Source organism: Macaca fascicularis, chromosome 5 (genome assembly GCF_037993035.2).
Source record: "Macaca fascicularis isolate 582-1 chromosome 5, T2T-MFA8v1.1".
Classification (NCBI taxonomy): domain Eukaryota; kingdom Metazoa; phylum Chordata; class Mammalia; order Primates; family Cercopithecidae; genus Macaca; species Macaca fascicularis.
In genome coordinates, this window is record NC_088379.1 from 174,158,410 (window position 1) to 174,182,630 (window position 24,221).

The following is a 24,221-nucleotide window of genomic DNA, read 5'->3' on the forward strand; positions in this document are numbered from 1 at the left end:
GCAAACAGCCTATTGTGGGACCTTGTGATTATGTGAGGTAATACTTAATAAACTCCTCTTCATATATATATATATATATTCCATTAGTTCCGTCCCTCTAGAGAACCCTGACTAATATAGATTTTGGTACCAGGAGTGGCTCTAGAGGGACATAATATTAAGGATGGAGTTATTTCATTGGTTTTGGGGTTTCTGGAGTTTGCTTCTTAATATGATTAGACCCAAAAATGCTAAGGACTCTACTTCTAACGGTATGGAGAACACTGATAGTCCTTGGCGTGAACTGTTTAGAGAGTTATGCGAAATAAATGCATTTGGCACTCCTGATTCATCACTTATGAGAGGCAAGGAGTTTAGTGACTCTATATGTAATACCTTTGACCATATGTGGAGAACCAAGGAGCATAATGAAGCTGGTTGGTTGCTTCTAAGTTCAATGGACAAAGTGATTACAGAAAATGATGAACTCGGGGATTCTGTCTTCCAGCTTCAGAAGCAGACACTGAGCCTCAGATCTGCTAAGATTGCCCTAATGACAGTCTTATCACCTGTAGAAAAAGAGCTGAAATTGTGGAAAAACAGACACAAGCTCTTATCATGTGAGTGGCTGATCTGCAACAAAAGGTGCATGCACAGCCTTGCCAGGTGTCTACTGTTAAAATGAGGGCATTGATTGGAAAAGAATGGGGACCCTGCAACTTGGAATAGGGACATGGGAAGACCCTGATGAAGCTGGGGGCACTGAGTTTGTAAAATCTGATGAACCTTTTTTGCCAGAGGGAACATCTTCTCCATTCCCAGAAGGGGCAACAACCCTCCCTGACCCATTCTGCCATCAGCCATTCCCACCTCTGTCTGGGGAGATAAACCCTGTACTGCCTGAGGCAACAGTGATGGCCTCCCCTGAGGCAGTTGCCAGACAAGATAATGTTGATTCTCCCAGGAGCCACCCCCAACATCCCTGTTTGCTTCCAGACCTATAACTAGACTAAAGTCCTGGCAGGTCCCTAGAGGTGAAGTTGAGAGTGTGACCCATGAGGAGGTGTGCTACACTCGAAAAGAACGGCTTGTGTTTTCTAACTTATATACACAGAATAGAACAGGCATGGGAATGAATATTAAGAATGAGGGTTATTATGGCAGGAAAGGCCAAATGGAAGCCATTAGAGCTTCCTCTACCTAGAAAAATAGTAAATCAGAAACAATATCACATCCCTGGGGGGATTGCGGAGATGAGTGCCACCATTAAGGACTTGAAAGATTCAGGGGTCATTGCTGAGGCTTGAGTAGGTAAACAAATCTGCCGGGAAGCTGGAACTGGGTGGAGCCCACTGCAGTTCAAGGAGGTCTGCCTGCTTCTGTGGACTCCACCTCTGGGGGCAGAGCATAGCCGAACAAAAGGCAGCAGAAACCTCTGCAGACTTAAATGTCCCTGTCTGACAGCTTTGAAGAGAGTAGTGATTCTCCCAGCACAGAGTTTGAGATCTGAGAATGGACAGACTGCCTCCTCAAGTGGATCCCTGGCCCCTAAGTATCCTAACTGGGAGGCATCCCCCAGTAGGGGCAGACTGACACCTCACACGGCTGGGTACTCCTCTGAGACGAAGCTTCCAGAGGAACAATCAGGCAGCAACATTTGCTGTTCAGCAATATTTGCTGTTCTGCAGCCTCTGCTGCTGATACCCAGGCAAACAGGGTCTACAGTGGACCTCCAGCAAACTCCAACAGACCTGGAGCTGAGAGTCCTGACTGTTAGAAGGAAAACTAACAAACAGAAAGGACATCCACACCAAAACTCCATCTGTATGTCACCAACATCAAAGACCAAAAGTGTATAAAACCACAAAGATGGGGAAAAAACAGAGCAGAAAAGCTGAAAATTCTAAAAATCAGAGCACCTCTCCCCCTCCAAAGAAACGCAGCTCCTCACCAGCAACAGAACAAAGCTGGATGGAGAATGACTTTGACAATTTGAGAGAAGAAGGCTTCAGACGATCAAACTTCTCCGAGATAAAGGAGGAAGTTTGAACCCATCACAAAGAAGCTAAAAACCTTGAAAAAAGATTAGACAAATGGCTAACTGGAATAAACAGTGTAGAGAAGTCCTTAAATGACCTGATGGAGCTGAAAACCATGGCACAAGAACTACATGACGAATGCACAAACTTCAGTAGCTGATTCAATCAACTGGAAGAAAGGGTATCAGTGATTGAAGATCAGATGAATGAAATGAAGCAAGAAGAGAAGTTTAGAGAAAAAAGAGTAAGAAAACGAACAAAACCTCCAAGAAATATGGGATTATGTGAAAATACCAAATCTACATCTGATTGGTGTACCTGAAAGTGATGGGGAGAATGGAACCAAGTTGGAAAACGCTCTTCAGGATATTATCCAGGAGAACTTCTCCAACCGAGCAAGGCAGGCCAACATTCAAATTCAGGAAATATAGAGAACGCCACAAAGATACTTCTCGAGAAGAGCAATTCCAAGACACATAATTATCAGATTCACCAAAGTTGAAATGAAGGAAAAAATGTTAAGGGCAGCCGGAGAGAAAGGTCGAGTTACCCACAAAGGGAAGCCCATCAAACTAACAGTGGATCTCTCAGCAGAAACTCTACAAGCCAGAAGAGAGTGGGGACCAATATTCAACATTCTTAAAGAAAAGAATTTTCAACCCAGAATTTCATATCCAGCCAAACCAAGCTTCATAAGTGAAGGAGTAATAAAATCCTTTACAGACAAGCAAATGCTCAGAGATTTTGTCACCACCAGGCCTACCGTACAAGAGCTCCTAAAGGAAGCACTAAACATGGCAAGGAACAACTGGTACCAGCCACTGCAAAAACATGCCAAATTGTAAAGACCATCGATACTAGGAAGAAACTGCGCCAACTAATGAGCAAAATAACCAGCAAACATCATAATAACAGAATCAAATTCACATATAACAATATTAACCTTAAATGTAAATGGGCTAATTGCTCCAATTAAAAGACACAGACTGGCAAATTGGATAAAGAGTCAAGACCCATCAGTATGGTGTATTCAGGAGACCCATCTCACATGCAGAGACACACATAGGCTCAAAACAAAGGGATGGAGGAAGATCTACCAAGCAAATGGAAAACAAAAAAAGGCAGGGTTTGCAATCCTAGTCTCTGATAAAACAGACTTTAAACCATCAAAGATCAAAAGAGACAAAGAAGGCCATTACATAATGGTAAAGGGATCAATTCAACAAGAAGAGTTAAATAGCCTAAATATATATGCACCCAATACAGGAGCACCCAGATTCATAAAGCAAGTCCTTAGAGACCTATAAAGAGACTTAGACTCCCACACAATAATAATGGGAGACTTTAACACCCACTGTCAACATTAGACAGATCAATGAGACAGAAAGTTAACAAGGATATCCAGGAATTGAACTCAGTTCTGTACTAAGCAGACCTAATAGACATCTACAGAATTTTCCACCCCAAATCAGAATATACATTCTTCTCAGCACCACATCACACTTATTCCAAAATTGACCACATAGTTGGAAGTAAAGCACTCCTCAGCAAATGTAAAAGAACAGAAATTATAACAAACTGTCTCTCAGACCACAGTGCAATCAAACTAGAACTCAGGATTAAGAAACTCACTCAAAACCGCTCAACTACATGGAAACTGAACAACCTGCTCCTGAATGACTACTGGGTACATAACGAAATGAAGGCAGAAATAAAGATGTTCTTTGAAACCAATGAGAACAAAGACACAACATACCAGAATCTTTGGGACACATTTAAAGCAGTGTGTAGAGGGAAATTTATAGCACTAAACACCCACAAGAGAAAGCAGGAAAGATCTAAAATTGACACCCTAACATCACAATTGAAAGAACTAGAGAAGCAAGAACAAACATATTCAAAAGCTAGCAGAAGGCAAGAAATAACTAAGATCAGAGCAGAACTGAAGGAGATGGAGACACAAAAAACCCTTCAAAAAAAATCAGTGAATCCAGGAGCTGGTTTTTTGAAAAGATGAACAAAATTGATAGACTGCTAGCAAGACTGATAAAGAAGAAAAGAGAGAAGAATCAAATAGACACAATAAAAAATGATAAAGGGGATATCACCACTGATCCCACAGAAATACAAACTACCATCAGAGAATACTATAAACACCTCTATGCAAATAAACTAGAAAATCTAGAAGAAATGATAAATTCCTGGACACATACACCCTCCCAAGATAAAACCAGGAAGAAGTTGAATGCCTGAGTAAACCCATAACAGGCTCTGAAATTGAGGCAATAATTAATAGACTACCAACCAAAAAAAGTTCAGGACCAAACGGATTCACAGCCAAATTCTACCAGAGGTACAAGGAGGAGGTGGTACCATTCCTTCTGAAACTATTCGAATCAACAGAAAAAGAGGGAATCCTCCCTAACTCATTTTATGAGGCCAGCATCATCCTGATACAAAAGCCTGGCAGAGACACAACAAAAAAAGAAGGAACATCGATGAAAAAATTTTCAATAAAATACTAGCAAAACGAATCCAGCAGCACATCAAAAAGCTTATCCACCATGATCAAGTGGGCTTCATCCCTGGGAGGCAAGGCTGGTTCAACATACACAAATCAATAAACGTAATCCAGCATATAAACAGAACCAAAGACAAAAACCACAAGATTATCTCAATAGATGCAGAAAACGCCTTTGACAAAATACAACAGCCCTTCATGCTAAAAACTCTCAATAAATTAGGTATCGATGGAACGTATCTCAAAATCATAAGAGCTATTTATGACAAACCCACAGCCAATAACATACTGAATGGGCAAAAACTGGAAGCATTCCCTTTGAAAACTGGCACAAGACAGGGATACCCTCTCTCACCACTCCTATTCAACATAGTGTTGGAAGTTCTGGCCAGGGCAATCAGGCAGGAGAAAGAAATAAAGGGTATTCAGTTGGGAAAAGAGAAAGTCAAATTGTCCCTGTTTGCAGATGATATGATTGTATATTTAGAAAACCCCATTGTCTCAGCCCAAAATCTCCTTAAGCTGATAGGCAACTTCAGCAAAGTCTCAGGATACAAAATCAATGTGCAAAAAATCACAAGCATTCTTATACACCAATAACAGACACACAGAGAGCCAAATCAGGAGTGAACTCCCATTCACAATTGCTTCAAAGAGAATAAAATACCTAGGAATCCAACTTACAAGGGAGGTAAAGGACCTCTTCAAGGAGAACTACAAACCACTGCTCAATGAAATAAAAGAGGACACAAACAAATGGAAGAACATTCCATGCTCATGGATAGGAAGAATCAATATCGTGAAAATGGCCACACTGCCCAAGGTAATTTATAGATTCAATGCCATCTCCATCAAGCTACCAATGACTTTCTTCACAGAATTGGAAAAAACTATTTTAATGTTCATATGGAACCAAAAAAGAGCCTGCATTGCTAAGACAATCCTAGGCCAAAAGAACAAAGCTGGAGGCATCACGCTACCTGACTTCAAACTATATCACAAGACAACAGTAACCAAAACAGCATGGTACTGGTACCAAAACAGATATATAGACCAATGGAACAGAACAGAGCCCTCAGAAATATACCACACATCTGCAACCATCAGATCTTTGATGAACCTGACAAAAACAAGAAATGGAGAAAGGATTCCCTATTTAATAAATAGTGTTGGGAAAACTGGCTAGCCATATGTAGAAAGCTGAAACTGGATCCCTTCCTTACACCTAATACAAAAATTACTTCAAGATGGATTAAAGACATAAATGTTAGACCTAAAACCATAAAAAACCTACAAGAAAACCTAGGCAATACCATTCAGAACATAGGCATGAGCAAGGACTTCATGTCTAAAACACCAAAAGCAGTGGCAACAAGAGCCAAAATTGACAAATGGGATCTAATTAAACTAAAGAGCTTCTGCACAGCAAAAGAAACTACCATCAGAGTGAACAGGAAACCTACAGAATGGGAGAAAAGTTTTGCAATCTACTCATCTGACAAAGGGTTAATATCCAGAATCTACAAAGAACTCAAACAAATTTATGAGGAAAAAAAAAAAAAAACAGCAAAAAGTGGGCAAAAGATATGAACAGACACTTCTCAAAAGAAGACATTTATGCAGCCAACAGACACATGAAAAAATGCTCATCATCACTGGCCATCAGAGAAATGCAAATCAAAACCATAGTGAGATACCATCTCACACCAGTTAGAATGGCAATCATTAAAAAGTCAGGAAACAACAGGTGCTGGAGAGGATGTGGAGAAATAGGAACACTTTTATACTGTTGGTGGGACTATAAACTGGTTCAACCATTGTGGAAGACAGTGTGTTGATTCCTCAAGGATCTAGAACTAGAAATACCATTTGACCCAGCCATCCCATTACTGGGGATATACCCAAAGGATTATAAATCATGCTGCTATAAAGACACATGCACACGTATGTTTATTACAGCACTATTCACAATAGCAAAGACTTGGAACCAACCCAAATGTCCATCAACAATGATAGACTGGATTAAGAAAATGTGGCACATATACACTATGGAATACTATGCAGCCATAAAAAAGGATGGGTTCATGTCCTTTGTGGGGACATGGATGAAGCTGGAAACCATCATTCTCAGCAAACTATCCCAGGGACAAAAAAACAAACACCGCATGTTCTCACTCATAGGTGGGAATTGAACAACAAGAACACTTGGACACAGGAAGGGGAACATCACACACCAAGGCCTGTCATGGGGTTGGGGGAGGGGGAAGGGATAGCATTAGGAGATATACCTAATGTAAATGACGAGTTAATGGGTGCAGCACACCAACATGGCACATGTATACATATGTAACAAACCTGCACGTTGTGCACATGTACCCTAGAACTTAAAGTATAATTAAAAAACGAAAAAGAAAGACGCAGGGGTGGTGATTCCCACCACATCCCCATTTGGGTCTCCCATTTGTCCTGTGCAGAAGACAGATGCATCTTGGAGAATGACTATAAGTTTAACCAAGTGGTAACTCCAATTGCAGTTGCTGTACCAGATGTGGTTTCTTTGCTTGAGTAAATTAACACATCTTCTGGTACCTGGTATGCAGCCATTGACTTGGCAAATGCCTTTTTCTCCATTCCTGTCCAAAGCCCCACCAGAAGCAATTTGCCTTCAGCTGACAAGGCCAGTAATATACCTTTACTGTCCTACCTCAAGGGTATAGCAGCTCTCTGGCTTTGTGTCATAATCTTATTCAGAAAGACCTTGATCACTTTTCGCTTTCACAAGATATCACATTGGTCCATTACATTGATGACATTATGCTGATTGGATCCAGTGAGCAAGAAGTAGCAAACACACTGGACTTATTGGTGAGACATTTGCATGCCAGAGGATGGGAATAAATCCAACTAAGTTTCAGGGACCTTCTACCTCAGTTAAATATCTAGAGGTCCAGTGGCATGGGGCCTGTTGAGATATTCCTTCTAAGGTGAAGGATAAGTTGCTGAATTTTGGCTCCTCCTACAACCAAGAAAGAGGCACAATGCCTAGTGGGCCTATTTGGATTTTGGAGGCAACATATTTCTCATTTGGGTATGTTACTCTGGTCCATTTATTAAGTGACACTAAAGGCTGCCCATTTTGAGTGGGGTCCAGGACAGAAGAAGGCTCTGCAACAGGTCCAGGTTGCTGTGCAGCTGCTCTGCCACTTGGGCCATATGACCCAGCAGATCCAATGGTGTTTGAGGTGTCAGTGGGAGATAGGGACGCTGTTTGGAGCCTTTTGCAGGCCCCCATAGGTTGAATCATAGCAGAGGCCTCTAGGATTTTGGAGCAAGGCCCTGCCATCTTTTGCAGATTACTACTCTTCTTTTAAGAGACAGCTCTTGGCTTGTTACTGGGTTTTGGTGGAAACTGAACATTCGACTATGGGTCATCAAGTCACCATGCATCCTGACCTGCCTATCATGACCTGGGTGCTTTCTGACCCGTCTAGCCATAAAGTGGGTCATGCACAGCTGCATTCTATCATCAAATGGAAGTGGTATGTATGTCATCAGGCTCGAGCAGGTCCTGAAGGGACAAGTAAGTTACATGAGGACATGGCCCCAATGCCCATGGTCTCCACTCCTGCCACCCTGACTACTCTCCCCCAACCTTCCCTGATGGCTGCATGGAGAGGTCCCTATGATCAGTTGACAGAGGAAGAGACTAGGGCCTGGTTCACAGATGGTTCTGCACGATATGCTGGCACTACCTGAAAGTGGACAGCTGCAACATTACAGACCCATTCTAGGACACTCCTGAAGGACAGAGGTGAAGGGAAATCTTCCAAGTGGGCCGAACATCGAGCAGTGCACCTGGTTGTGCACTTTGCATAGAAGGAGAAATGGCCAGATGTGTGGTTGTATACAGATTCATTAGCTGTAGTCAATGGTTTGGCTGGATGGTCAGGGACTTGGAAAAAGCATGATTGGAAAATTAGTGACAAAGGAATTTGGGGAATAAGTATGTGGATGGACCTCTCGGGGGGGTGGAAAACTGTGAAGGTATTTGTATCCCATGTGAGCGCTCACCAACAGGTGACCTCACAGAGGAGGAGTTTAATAATCAAGTGGATAGGATAACCCATCCTGTGGACACCACTCAACCTCTTTCCGCAGCCCCCCCGTCATCACCCAATGGGCCCAAGAACAAAGTGCCGATGGTAACAGGGATGGGGGAGACACATGGACTCAGCAACATGGACTTCCACTCACCAAGGCTGATCTGGTTATGGCCACTGCTGAGTGCCCAATTTGCCAGCAGCAGAGACCAACGCTGAGCCCTTGATGTGGTACCATTCTTCGGGGTGATCACTCAGCTACCTGATGACAGGTTGATGATATTGGACCTCTTCCATCATGGAAGGGCAGAGGTTTGTCCTCAGTGGAATAGACACTTGCTCCAGATATGGGTTTGCCTATCCTACCCACAATGCTTCTGTCAAGACTACCCTCCATAAACTCACAGAATGCCTTATCCACCGTCAGCATATTCCACACAGCATTGCCTCTGACCAAGGCACTAACTTTCTCACTAAAGAAGTGCGGCAGTGGGCTCACGCTCATGAAATTCACTGGTCTTACCATGTTCCCCTTCATCCTGAAGCAGCTGGATTGATAGAATGGTGGAATGTCCTTTTGAAGTCACAATTACAATACCAGCTAGGTGACAATACTTTGCAGGGCTGAGGCAAAGTTTTCCAGAGGCCATGTATGTTCTGAATCAGTGTCCAATATGTGGTACTGTTTCTCCCATAGCCAGGATTCATGGGTCCAGGAATGAAGGGGTAGAGGTGGAAGTGGCACCACTCACCATCACCCCTAGTGAGCCACTAGCAAAATTTTTCCTTCCTGTTCCTGAGACATCACGTTCTGCTGGCCTAGAGGTCTTAGGTCCAGAGGGAGGAATGCTGCCACCAGGAGACACAAGAATGATTCCATTAAACTGGAAGTTAAGATTGCCACATGGCCACTTTGGGCTCCTCCTACCTTTAAGAAAACAGGCTAACAAGGGAGTTACAGTGTTAGCTGCAGTGATTGACCCTGACTATCAAGATGAAATCAGCCTACTACTCCACAATGGAGGTAAGGAAGAGTACGCATGGAATACAGGAGATCCATTAGGGTATCTCTTAGTATCACCATGACCTGTGACTAAGATTAATGGGAAACTACAATAGCCCAACCCAGGTAAGACTACAAATGACCCAGACCCTTCAGCAATGAAGGTTTGGGTCACTCCACCAGGAGAAAAAACCATGACCTGCTGAGGTGCTTGCTGAAGGCAAAGGGAATACAGAATGGGTAATACAAGGTGGTCATCAATACCAGCTATGACCACGTGACCAGCTGCAGAAAGAAGGGCTGTAATTGTCATGAGTATTTCTTTCTTCTTTTGTTAAAAATGTATTTGTGCGTGTGTATACTTGTACTAAGAAAATATCTTCATTTTATTTCCTTTCTCTTTTATCATGTGACATAGATTTACTGACTTCACGTCAGCATTTAAGTATTGTTAACTTTATGTAATAGTATGTAGGTTGGGGATTGGTGCATTTCTGATTGTACAAAGGATAGCTGTATCATGTTAGGTGTAATTATGACCTTTTTATTGTCTTTATTTGAAGATTATGTATGATCTGAGGAGATGTGTATGGATTCAAGTTGACAAGGAGTGGACTTGTGATGGTTAATACTGAATGTCAACTTGATTGGATTGACAGATACAAAATATTGATACTGGGTGTGTCTGTAAGGGTGTTGCCAAAGGAGATTAATATTTGAGTCAGTGGACTGGGAAATGCAGACCCACCCTTGATCTGGGTGGGCACAATCTAATCAGCTGCCAGCATAGCTGGAATATGAACAGGCAGAAAAAAATGTGAAAAGGCTAGACTGGCCTAGCCTCCCAGCCTGCATCTTTCTCCCGTGCTGCATGCTTCCTGCCCTAGAACACTGGACACCAAGTTTGTCAGTTTTGGGACTTGAACTGGCTCTCCTTTCTCCTCAGCCTGCAGACAGCCTATTGTGGGACCTTGTGATTGCGTGAGTTAATACTTAATAAACTCCCCTTTGTGTGTGTGTATATATATATATATATATTCCATTAGTTCTGTCCCTCTGGAGAACCCTGACTAATGCAAATGATTACCTTTAGTTGAGTTAAATCCAGTGAATTCCTTTGGATGTGTTCTTCAGTTAGCTTAAAAAAAAAAAAAAGAAAAAAAAATCCAGTGATTTCTTGAAAGAATTAAATGGACTGGGCACATAAAATTATATGTTATATAAAAATATGTACAAACATTATTTTAAATATAAATCTCTATTCCTGCTTTACCAAAAAGCTGATTATATTGATGACAATAATGCAATTTTGTTGGTTTGGGAAAACGCAAAATCACCAGACTAATTGCAACAGTACTTCTGGAATAATTCTACTGATTTATTGAATATCTACTATGTGCCAGTCACTTATTGAATATGATTTCTAATAATCACAGGGCAGATATTATTATCTCCACTTTACTGATGAGCAAAGTTCAGAGAGAGATCGATCATTTGTCCAAGGTCTGAGTGCTGTGGAATTGAAACCAAAGTCCACCAGCATTTATCAGACCAAGTAGGTCTGAAGTTCCTAATGCTGAACACAAAAGGACAGTTATCTAGGATAAATGTAAAATGCATGAGATGCCAGGGCAACAGGCAAACCAGGACATACGATCACCTACACTATACAGCATCTTCTTGAGAATATGTGCACTGCTGCCACAGTCTTTGCAAACAATCAAATGTACAAGGGGTTGAGAAAATAAAGCACAGTTATAGGGAGTATTCAACAGAAGAGTAAAGTGTAACAAGATACAATTGGAGGGTTAATTTCAGGTAAGTTTTCGAAAACTCTAAGAGCCAGGAGAGGACTTCACACTTCATGCTGTAGTCAATGCTACGTAACTACAAGCATTGGTATGGCGTTTGACAAGTGCTTTCATACACACTATTACACTTGACAATGAAAGTATGATAGGTGGTATTTCCAGAGAAGTTACGTGACTTTCCCAAGACTGCTAAACTGGTAAGCAGTAGAGGTCCCTGTTTCTACAAAGTCTGGGCTTTTCCTACTTTTCATATTACTTTCTAGTTTCTAAAACATCCGGTCCCTTGAGATTATGAGTTATCATCAGAAACCGCAATAAAAAGCACAATATTTCACATGGGAGAATAGCACACAGCTGACCCATTATTCTGTTAGTATGGGTTTCCATCATTTTCCTAGAAGAGCATTAAGTCCTGTGCAGTAGATGTTAGGAACAAGAACCTGAGGTGGGCGGATCATGAGGTCAGGAGATCAAGACCATCCTGGCTAACACAGTGAAACCCCATCTCTACTAAAAATACAAAAAATTAGCCAGGCATGGTGGCGGGCGCCTGTAATCCCAGCTACTCAGGAGGCTGAGGCAGGAGAATCGCTTGAATCCGAGAGGTGGAGGTTGCAGTGAGCTGAGATCGCGCCACTGTACTCCAGCCTGGGCGACACAGTGAGACGCCATCCCAAAAAAAAAAAAAAAAAAAAGGAACAAGAAAATGGTTATTTGTAACCTTTTCTTGATCATGAATGTCCTAAATACCTTATAGAAAAATTAAGAAAGAAAAAATATATAAAGAAGAAAACAAAAATCCTTCATAATTTTATAACTGAGAGATAATTTTAATACTCTGGTATATTTCTTTCCAGTCTTTGGCATACCCTAAAGCTTGAATGTCATTACATCCATGACATCTCCACCTGCTGTGACCCTATCTTTGGAATACTTCGCGAATCCATCAATTCCTACCAGCTCTACCTCACCTCGTGCCTAGATAAGTGCACCCTCCCAGCAGCCAGTCTCTTGAGCTCCAATCTGGCATACGCTGTCCACGTTCATTTGGCGTACTGCAGTCAGAGGAGTTTTTGGCTTGTGTGTTTTTTGAGACAGGGTGTTGCTGTCTTGCCCAGGCTGGAGTGCAGTGGTGTGATCACGGCTTATTGCAGCATCAGCCTGCTGGGTTTAACTGATCCTCCCACCTCAGCCTCCCAAGTAGCTGGGACTACAGGTGCATGTGCCACCACGACAAGCTAATGTTTTTTTTTTTTTTTAGTTTTTTGTAGAGATAAGGTCTCACTGTGTTGCCCAAACTGGTCTCAAACTCCTGAGCTCAAGTGATCCTTCTGCTTTGGCCTCCCAAAGTACTGGGATTACAGGCATGAGCCACCCACCCAGCCCACAGTAATCTTCCTAAAATGCAAACTGTTTAAATGCCTTGAATGGCTTCCCCTTATCCGTAGGATAAAACTCAGACTATTTGCCATGTCTTCTTTTTTTTTGGAGACAGAGTTTCACTCTATCACCCAGGTTAGAGTGCTATGGAGCGATCTCAGCTCACTGCAACCTCTGCCTCCTGGGTTCAAGTGATTCTCCTGCCTCAGCTTCCCGAGTAGCTGGGATTACAGGCGCCCATCACCATGCCCGGCTAATTTTTGTATTTTTAGCGGAGACGGGGTTTTATCATGTTGGCCAGGCTGGTCTTAAACTCTTGACCTAAGGTTATCCACCCACCTCGGCCTCCCAAAGTGCTGGGATTACAAGCACAAGCCACCTCAACCAACTTAGCTATGGCTTTCAAGGTCCTTCACCCCACTGCTCCCACCTCTGCTTTCTCCACTGGGGCCTCACAGTCTCCCTGCTTCCCCACCTCCCCACCTCCCTACCTCCCCACCTTCCCACGCGGCTCTACGGACCTTTTGAGCCGTGCCCTGTCTGGAACCTCCGCATGGCACTCTCACAGCTGGAACACTCTTCCTCAGGCTCTCTGCCTAACTGCTTTTCAGTTTTCAAACCTCAGCCCATATTTTAACTTTTGGGGGAAGATTTATTCGGCCCCCTGCCTCTCTCTGCCCAGGATTAGAGGCTCCTGCCACAGTCTCAAGTTCTCCCTCTGTTCCTGTGATAACACTTATCTCACTGCATTATTATCTTCTTGTTTAACTGCCTCCTTTCCTAGATTGTAAACTGTGAAGGCAGGGTCTCATCTCTTCTATTCCCCACTCTATACCCCGCATGTGTCACAGGACCTGGCACAGGGCAGGCATTGAATATTCGTCACTAAATGTGTGTGTGGGGAGCAAACTTGCATACACCAATATATAGCATATGAAATGTTTAAGAAATTTGGATAATTTTCCTGCAGATTATTTTGCATTTTCTATGTAGAAATTAATGTTATCTATGTGTTAGATATGAGTTCTAAATTTCTTTTCAAAGAATTAATTTGTCAGTATGTTCAATTCTTTGCCTTCTACTTTTAAACTCAACTTCCTCGTAAAGCAAACTTTTTCAATTACCTACTCCACCCTGACTCATTCCGATCACCTGCTCCACCCTAACTCATTCCGATCATTGCCCCTCCCTTGTACAAGTGTGCGCTCCCCATTGCTCCATCTGCAAGGGCGCACCCTTCTAAAGAAGTAACTTGCCTTGCTGAGAATTAAAAAGAAAATTTTAGATTCGAGTGCTATTCCTTTTGCGGCACCAAAACTTTATACATAACATGTGAATAATGACAGTTTCGCTTCTTCCTTTCTAGTCCTTATCCTTTCTGTTTTTCCTTGTCTTACTGTGCAGCTAAGATCTCCAATGCAATGTCAAATGGATATACTGACAGCATTTTTGTATCTGATTTTTTTTTTTTTTTTTGAGACAGGGTTTTGCTCTGTCACTCAGACTGGAGTGCAATGGTACAGTCATGGCTGACAGTAACCTCAACCTCCTGGGCTTAGGTGAGCCCCCCATCTCAGCCTCCTGGGTAGCTGGGACTACATGTACGCACCACCAAGTGCCTGTATTGTATTTCTTGTAGAGATGGTTGCCCAGGTTGGTCTTGAACTCCTGGGCTGACCAAAGTTAGCCACCACTAACACTTACAGGTGTTAGCCACCACTCCTGGCTGCATCTGATTTTTTAAAGGGAAAAGTCACGATTTTGACATTAACTATCATGCATGATAGAGATTTTTGATTGATACTCTTCATTTTAAGGAAATTCCATTCTAGTATTAGTTTAATAAGCTTCTCTTTTCTTTTTTTTTTTTTTTTTTTTTTTTTTTTTGAGACGGAGTCTCGCTCTGTCGCCCAGACTGGAGCGCAGTGGCGCGATCTCGGCTCACTGCAAGCTCCGCCTCCCGGGTTCACGCCATTCTCCTGCCTCAGCCTCCGGAGTAGCTGGGACTACAGGCGCCCGCCACCGCGCCCGGCTAATTTCTTTTTGTATTTTTAGTAGAGACGGGGTTTCACCGTGTTAGCCAGGATGGTCTCGATCTCCTGACCTCGTGATCCGCCCGCCTCGGCCTCCCAAAGTGCTGGGATTACAGGCTTGAGCCACCGCGCCCGGCCCTCTTTTCATAAATTATGAATGAATGAATGACAAATTTTATCTGTGTGTTTTCTGTTTCACCGAGATGGTTTTTCTTTAATCTGTTAACTCACTGAATTACATTACCTTGCCTAGTGTTAAAACATCCTTACATCCTTGCAATTGGTCTTGATATATTATTCTTTTACAATATTGTTTTGTAGAATTTGATGTACTAACATTTTACTTAGCATTATGAAGTCTATGTTTATTAGTAAAATTGGCCTAGAATTTTCTTTTATTTTGCTATTTTTTCTGGTTTTGAGATCAAGAGTATTTATAGTCTCATAAAATGAGTTGGAAAACTTTCTCTTTTTTTCTATTCTCTAAAACACTGTATATGTAATAAAGATGACCTAGTCCTTAAATGTTTGATAGAACTCATGTATAAAGCTATCTAAACCCACTGCAGGTTTATACATACAGATCTATTAGCTGAAGCTTGTTAATTGTTTGGTTCAAATCACCTGTGTCTGTATGCCTTTGTGTATTTACAAAGATTCTTAATTTGTCTTTTACATTCAAATTTAGTTTTCTACACTATTTGTTCTACTCTACAGTGCCTTCAAAGTACTTTGGTTATGTTTTACTTTTGTTTCATCCTGTTTATCCAACTCCATTTATATGTCAACCTGCATCTTTATTTATTTTTCATATCTTCTGTATAATTTTGCAATGTTAATATTTTCTTGTAACTGTTTGAGATCACAAAAAGGTTGCTTTCGAAGGTTGACTTCCATGTTTTTCTATCGTAACTCATCTTCCAAAACAGGCATTTGCTCTGCATTTTCAGGGCCACGCTCTTTATTCTTTCCTGAACTGTCAGGGTCCCTGTATTGTTTCAGCTTATTCATCTTTCAGTAAGGAAATCCGGAGGAAGCATGTGTAGACGATCTGCTGGAAAATATCTGGCTATCTACTGGATCTGATGACCTTGAATAACACTGTTGTACCTGCATCTTCGTGCATGTTTCATACAATGTCTTAATCAGAGAGACTTTCCCCACAATGCCCGGCCCCTGCCACAGCCCCCAAAGGGCCATGCTGCTTTTTCAATCTTGTGAAGTCTTTGGGCAACTTTACCAATGGGGAATTTCACATAGGTCCTCCCTCTGCTGACTGGCCATGGCGTAATGAGAAAAAAGAGATCATCAATTAATTGACTTGTGACACCATAGCTGTGAGATAACAAATAGGTCTCGCCTCACATACCAACTCCCAGTGGGTGCAGTGGCTGCCTGGGGAACTTTGTTGAGAACGGTTCTGACGCCCTCTCTGGCTCAGTGCGAAAGAGTGCTTTGATTAATGAGTTATATCTGCTAGGGCATGGGAGCAGGGAGTGGCAGGATGAATGCCACCCATCTGCTGTTCTAATGGCTGTCCACAGGTGTGACATAAGATATAAAAAGTAATAGTAAGCTGTGATTAAAGGACCTGGCCTCCGTGAGGCTTATAAGGGACTCAATTCCACCTGACCCAGTGACATATGGACTTAGCTTATGAAATGCTTGCCCCAGACACCAGTGATCTGAAATTGTCCAAAACTCCAGAGATTGGCAGACTAAACACAGGCGAATTGTGTAATCAAGTGGCAAATTGCCCGAGAGATGATCTTTCTAGGTGTGAACACACCTAGCTTCACTGCCTTATCAGAGTTGCGTCAGCATAAGCCTTTGGCGTTCTTTGTTAGATCTGGCTGGGACCTTCATTGCCATACTCCCACTCTTCCCTTACCCAAAAGAGGCTTAGCCCTCCTCATTCCTTGTTCCTCATTCTGCACAGGGTTGAGGGAAGTGACACAGGCCTGTCCATTCTTAGTTCAGAAAGTGGTCCCCAAATGGGTAGGTGATCTCTGTTGGAATTTTATATACAAGCACTTGAAGGAACCACATTCTCTAGAATCCAGAATTGCGACTGGGATGATGAAAGCCTGGAGCTCTCTGATGCCTCCATCATAGTGACGGTGCCCGTGTGTATTGGGAGAGAAGGAAGCTGACAGAGAAAAGCAGGAGAGAGAGAGAGAGAGAGAGAGAAGCAGAGGCTAAGAGAGAGGGGGACACCTGCTGACATCTCTGGAGTTTCTTGAACTTTTGATATGTACTCCATTCCTGCACTTGATTATATGAGTCAGTACATTCATTTTAAATTGAACTATTCTGATTTGGGATTGTGTCTCTTAAGACTGAAGGAGTCTTAACAAATAAAATGGTAACTGCTTTTGTTAACTGTCAATGTTGGTTGAGAGTGGTTGGTTTGTCTCTCCATTTTAGAGGTGTCAAAGGAAAATAAATCTTGGGACCCCAAAATCACTAAGCCAAGGGGAAAGTCAAGCTGGGAACTATGTCAGGCAAACCTGCCTCCCATGTTATTTTTGAATAAGACCCCTACAAAGATAAAAAGCTACATATCTCCCTCACAATTTGGCCACAAGGAAATCCCTTGTGAACAAAGGACAGACAGACCTCAGAGTCATCCCTCTGAGTCTCACCTGAGACAAATGCATATCTGAGTGCTTCCTCTGCCCTATTGTTTAGGTGAAAATGCAGATTCACTGAGCCAGACTAAATTGTGTATTCGGTGGAAAGCTGATCAAGGACTCAAAAGAATGCAACCTTTTGTCTCTTATCTACTTATGACCTCCTCAAGTTGTCCTGCCTTTCCGGACCAAACCTATGTACATCTTACACATATTAAGTCTCACGTCTCCCTAGAATGTGTAAAAGCAAGCTGTACCCTGACCACCGTGGGTACATGGTGTCAGGCCCTCCTGAAGCTGTCACATGCGCGTCCTTAACCTTGGCAAAGTAAACTTTCAAAATTGATTGAGACGTCTCCGATACCTTTTAGTTTACAGAGGGGATTCATGATTCATGAACAGAGGCCTGTGTTGCTCCCATTGCCTCTGAGCCTCTCCAGAGGTCCTAATACATCCTCCCTTGCCCTCAGTCATGCTGCCTACAGGGAATGGAAGTCACAGAAAGAATGTGTTGAGAGGAGACTCCTGCAGGTAAGTGGCAGGGTTTGTGGCTGAGAAGAGAATTCTTCCACAGTGCGGAGTGGCTGTCTGGCCTTCTGGTTAGTACATCTTCCCCACCCTAAAGCTAGAAGAAGATTGTAGCAAGATTGAAACATTTTCCCACTTCTTTATAGCCATCTTTGTTTCTTCAATTCAAAAGGCAAAGTGTGCATACATAGAAATTTATTTCTCAATTCAACCCACAAAGATGCAGTTTCCCAGAGTTTAGCATATGGCTTTCAGTCTATAATGTTGCCAGTTGGTCTTCTGGGGCTCTCCATGAGTGATTTAATTAAAAAGAAAGGAAAGATGAATAGCCTACTGTTGGTTTGCAACAGTGACGATTTGGAAATTCCTGGGCAGGTACATTTCCATTGCATGGTACGGATTCTGGGAAGAACAGCGCTTTGGCACTGCCTGTGCGGCCCAAGGCAGCTGGGAGGGGTCCAGTAGATCCTGAGGAAAGGCACTAAAACAAGAAAAGGAGTGGGTGGTGCCAGAGACAAACTTCAACAGCTTCCTGACTTTGCCTACAGCCTGCCCTGACTGGCTTAGGCTTGTTAACGAAAACATTCTTCCTATTCCTTTCTCCTGCCTAGTTTTGAATGATGACAGAGCTGTAGATATGATGCCTTTATGACATTTAACCACAAATGGCACCAATTAGTCATCTCATAAAGTTCAACGAGCACCAGGACGATCCCTTATCTCAGCTCTGATCCCTTATCTCAGCTCTCCCGGGCTGGGAGCGGGAGATCGGAGTGGAATATGTGTCTCTAGCCTGAAGAAAAGTTGTCAACAAATCAGTTCTTCGTCTAATCTGAGGTGACAAGTGGGGTGATATATTCCAGCTAAAGCATTCTTGGCTCCAGATGACTTTGTAAAGATAATAAAATGTGTTCATGTTCACATGTTCGTCAATGTCTCCAGTCCTGGCCTCGGCAGCTTTTCAGAGGCAAAAACTTCCCTCTTTTATTCTCTGTCCTAACTGATGAAAAGGTAAAGTGTTGTAATAGATCAATCTCCTTACAATCTATCTGCTCTTCGACCGATAATGCTGACATAATTTTAGAGAATTGTAAGAGAGGAGATAGGTTTAAATTAGGCATTTACAGGAGACGGAGAGAGAGGTAAAGTGGTACTTATATCTTCACTGCAGGAGATTTAAGAACAATATCTGTCAATGACTGTGAAGAGTCTGAGATTTAACCTGCATTCAATTTCACAAGTTAACCTGCCATAGTTCCATGGATGCTGGCAGAAGGTATGAGGCCCCTGGGGTTAGAAACAGAAGACGATTTATCACTCCCAGTAATAGCAATAGTCAAAGTATCAGCATATTTGCACTGTTAAGACCCAGTTCCCGCAGGGTGATAGGAAGAGGGCCAGAGGACACCTGAACAGTCCTATACATGCAGTCAATTACATTACAAGGGCAAAATCTTGAGTTTAGGGAACCTGAATCTTTCATAAGGGGCCATAATCTCACCTGCCTTTTGCTCTGAAGGAAAATAGTACCTCTATCTTCCAAGGCTGTTTGATAAACAAACGTCCTTGAAAAGATAATCCAGAACAAAGAGCAGTTAGACCTTGCTTACCGGAGTACAGGAGCGTGACATACCTGTGGGAAAATTTCTCCTAACAATGTCCAACCCTCATTTCAATACTGTTGCCTTAGCTTCCAGAGATTTGCCATAACAAATCATCCCAAACTGGGAGGGTTAAAACAACACACATTTTTTCTCGTGCAGTTCTAGAGGCGAAGTGTCTGCTGGCACGGCCCCGTTTCCCCTCAAGACTCTAGAGAAGCCTTCCTTGTCCTTCACGGTTTCTGGTGGCTCCTGGTGTTCCTCGGCTTGTGGATGCGTCACTCTGGTCTCTGCCTTTGTCTTTGCACAGCCTTCCCCTCTTAGCTCCTGTGTCTGCGTCCCCCTCTGTGTTCTCTTATAAGGACACGTTTCATTGGATTGAGTTTAGGAAATCTGAATCTTTCATAAGGGGCCATAAAATCCAACCTGATTCTACCCAGCTAACCCTACCCAGATACCCAGATAATCCAACATGATCTCATCTTGACATCCTTAATTTAATTAATCTATAAAGAGCCTTTTCCTAAATAAAGTCACATCACAGGTTCTGGGGGTTAAGATGTGGATGTATCTTTTGTGTGGGTGGGTGTCATTCAACCCAACCATCTCAGCTTCTGATAAATTTTCCCATGAATACCCCACTCCATCAGCCATGCTGATTAAACTGACTGACAGAGGCTGAAACCAAATCCATTCAAATAGTCTTTTCTTTTTTTTTTTTTTTCTTTTGAGATGGAGTCTTGCTCTGTCACCCAGGCTGGAGTGCAGTGGCGTGATCTCAGCTCACTGCAACCTCTGCCTCCCAGGTTCAAGCAATTCTCCTGCCTCAGCCTCCCCAGTAGCTGGGATTACAGGCACCCATCGCCACGCCCAGCTAATTTTTGTATTTTTAGCAGAGACAGGGTTTCACCGTGTTGGCCAGGCTGGTCTTGAACTCCTAACCTCAGGTGATCCACTCACCTTGGCCTTCTAAAGTGCTGCTGGGATTACAGGCGTGAGCCACCGTGCCCAGCCCCATTCAAATAGTCTTATGCAGAATTTAATTAACAAGACTCGAAGCAGCACAATGTGACCTACTTACATTGTGGGCCTCAGTCATATTGCCCAGAGTCCCAGGCTCAAGTTGAAACCAATCCTATAAACCATCATGGTCTAACTTGGAAATCCAACTGGCTTGCTCTTTGTGTTTTGACTTTTCCGCTTGGCTTGAGGTATTATTCCAGATACAGCAGGATGCATTAGCACAGGGAGGAAGTCTTGGGCAATTCGATCATTCCTAACAATCCTGGCCAGTGAATTGAAGCTATCTGAATGCCTGACAGGGCTGAGGGTTGTTTTACTGAAATACCCAAAGCTCTTTTATGACTATACTTAATGGGTATGTGAGTATATTTCCAGAAGGGAGGCAAGTTAATGTCCGGCTTCCACATAAGAATTATAGTTTCTGAGATGCACATGGTGCCCCAGGGAAGAGACGTTTGCAGTTGCTGATGCCACTCAAGTAGGACCTACATCTGTTGGGGACCACAGTTCACAGTGCTGCAAACATATTCTCCTGGCTGGCTGGTTGGCATTAGGGTTTTCCGCGAAGAACACTTGAATCTAATCCTTGTTTGTGAAGGAACTACCTGATAGCAGTGAGTCTAACCTGACCTTTTTGTCCATGCCACCAGCTGGTGGCATTTGTTTGTTCTGGGCGATGATTGAGTGATACCTACAAAAAAGGGAGGGGCAAAGACATCTAGAGGTCTCGGCAAGTGTGTCGAATGGGGTGGCAAGAACTGGGGCTATCTCCTGCTGCTTCCGTTAAACTTCTTGATAAGATTAACACGAATGGAAATCAAGGCCTGGTGACAGTTATCTGGCAGGGGATGGCAGGCCCAGCAGTTAAAGGCAAGGCACTTAGTGCATTGGAGTGTTTTCTTTGCTGGGGGGAAGATCTCAGGGTATCTTCCCACCCTCGTACTTTCTGGGGTCGGAGGAACTCTCTCCCCAGCTCTCACCACCAGAGAATCAGTGTGGTCATTCCAGTGGTTACTCATCTCCTACCTCACCCACATCTTTGCCTAGATAGATTAGGTGCAAGAGGGATAAGGGCTTTTTGTTTTTAAACTTTCATTTTAAGTTCAGGGGTACATGTAGAAGATTGTTATATGGGTAAACTTGTGTCATGGGGGTTTGTTGTACACATTATTCCAGGTTATTCTGTCACTTAAGTTTTTTTTTTTTTTGAACTGAGTCTCAATCTGTTGCCCAGGCTAGAGTGCAGTGGCCCAGCCTTGGCTCGTTGAAACCCCCGCCTCCCAGGCTGAAGCGATTCTAATGCCTCAGCCTCCCTAGTAGCTGGGATTACAGGTGCATGTCACTGCACTCGGTTAATTTTTCCCTATTTTTTAGTAGAGATGGGGTTTCACCATGTTGACCAGGTTGGTCTTGAACTCCTGGCCTCAAGTGATCCGTCTGCCTTGGTCTCCCAAAGTGCTGGGATTACAGATGTGAGCCACCGCGCCTGGCCTTATCACTCAGGTATTAAGCCTAGTGCTCATTATTTTTCCTGATCCTCTCCCTCCTCCCACCCTCCACCCTCCAACAGGCCCCAGTGTGTGTCACTCCCTTCTATGTGTCCATGTGTTCTCATCATTAAGCTCCCACTTACAAATGAGAATATGTGGTACTTGGTTTTCTGTTCCTGCATTAGTTTGCTAAGGACAATGGCCTCCAGCTCCATCCATGCCCCTGCAGGGACATGTCCTTGTTCCTTTTTATGGCTGCATAGTATTCCATGGCATATATGTACCATATTTTCTTTATCCAATCTGCCATTGGTGGATATTTAGGTTGATTCCATGTCTCTGCTATTGTGAATAGCATTGTAATAAATATACGTGTGCATGTATCTTTACAGTAGAATGATTTATATTCTTTTGGGTATATACCTAGTAATGGGATTGCTGGGTTAAATGGTATTTCTGTCTTTGGGTCTTTGAGGAATCACCACACTGTCTTCCACAATAGATGAACTAGTTTACATTCCTTCCAACAGTGTATAAGCATTCCTTTTTCTCTACAACCTCTCCAGCATCTGTTAGTTTGTGACTTTTTAGTAATAGCCATTCTGACTGGTGTGAGATGGTATCTCATTGTGGCTTTGATTTGCATTTATCTAATAATTAGTGATGATGAGCTTTTTTTCATATGTTTGTGGGCCACATATATGTCTTCTTTCGAAAAGTGTCTGTTCATATCCTTGATCCACTTTTTAATGAGGTTTTTTTTTCTTGTAAATTTGTTTAAGTTTTTTATAGATGCCAGATATTAGACCTCTGTCGGGTGGATAGTTTGGAAAATTTTTCTCCCATTCTATACAGTGTCTGCTTACTCTGTTGACAGTTTCCTTTGTATTGCAGAAGCTCTTTAGTTTAATTAGATCCCATTTGTCAACTTTTGCTTAGGGCATTTTTATAAAACTTAAAGAGATGCGTTATATCTCCCATTTTGGCCCATGTATGCCAGCATAGGGAGACTCTGAGCAATGTATTCAATCAGTGGTCATTGTCCTGGCAACCCAGGACATGTCAATCCAACAGGAGAATCCAGACTTCTCAGGGTCCCATTGAGACAGACAGCCACTCAGATAGCACAAGCCACACCAGCTGGGGGTTACTCCCAGGAGAAAGAAAGACACACCACACACAGGACTGTTAGAGAAGAATCCCAAATTTCCAAAAAAGGTCTCCTCCCATTTTGTCAAGTTATTACCTAGGAAGCAGCTGAGAGAAGATGACCACTTTCTGGGGACAGCCTCACTCAGTGACCAAACTGTTTTAGACACATGTGGGAAGCTGAAGGAAGTCAGGGAGGTTGAGTCAGAAATCTTTTCGAGTTCAGTTTTGAGGAGGCCATTGCAATGGCTGGATGCCTGTGGATGACGGGAGCATGGAAGGCCTACTGAATACCTTAACTATTAACAGTTAGTTGAATAGTTTTTGCAATCAAAGGTGCACTGTGGTCAGACTGCAAATCATCCAGAAAGCCAAAAGCTTAACACAGAGAAGTTTGAAGGGCCACAGTGGTGTGAGTAGTTGGCTGTACACACTGCAACAGCAACATTGTAATCTAAAGGAGTTGTCAAGAAGCTGGGCATTGTGGCTCACACCTATAATCCCAGCTTTTCGCAAGGCTGAGGTGGGAAACCAGCCTGGGTAACATAACCAGACCCCATCACTACTGAAAAATAAAAAAATTAGCTGGGCATACTGGTGCGAGCCTGTAGTTCCAGCTAGTTGTGAGACTGAGGCAGGAAGATCGCGTGAAATCAGGAATTTGAGGCTGCAGTGAGCCATGATCACACCACTGCACTCCATCCTGGGTGACAGAGCAAGACCCTATCTCTAAAAAACAACAACAACAAAAATTATACATATAAAAAAAGAGTGTCAATAATGGTGAGGCACCCCCAGTAGGTACCAGAAGGGGCCAAAGGTTCAATTTATTCAATCTGCCAGGAGTTTACAAAGGCAACACCCTGTGAAATGTGGCCTCCATTGCCACAAGACAAATGGGTCCATTTATGACAGGCTCCACAGTCTGGCT

The 24,221-nt window shown here is 42.9% G+C and overlaps 1 long non-coding RNA gene across 1 annotated transcript in view; it reads left to right on the plus strand.

Moving 5' to 3' along the window:
* The window catches only part of LOC135971039 (uncharacterized), a 66,569-nt gene extending 49,329 nt beyond the window's left edge, over positions 1 to 17,240 (plus strand). The window contains exon 4 of the long non-coding RNA XR_010587071.1: positions 16,923 to 17,240. This is a non-coding gene — a long non-coding RNA (uncharacterized lncRNA). The remainder of the gene's footprint in view (positions 1 to 16,922) is intronic.
* Positions 17,241 to 24,221: the final 6,981 nt, after the last annotated feature.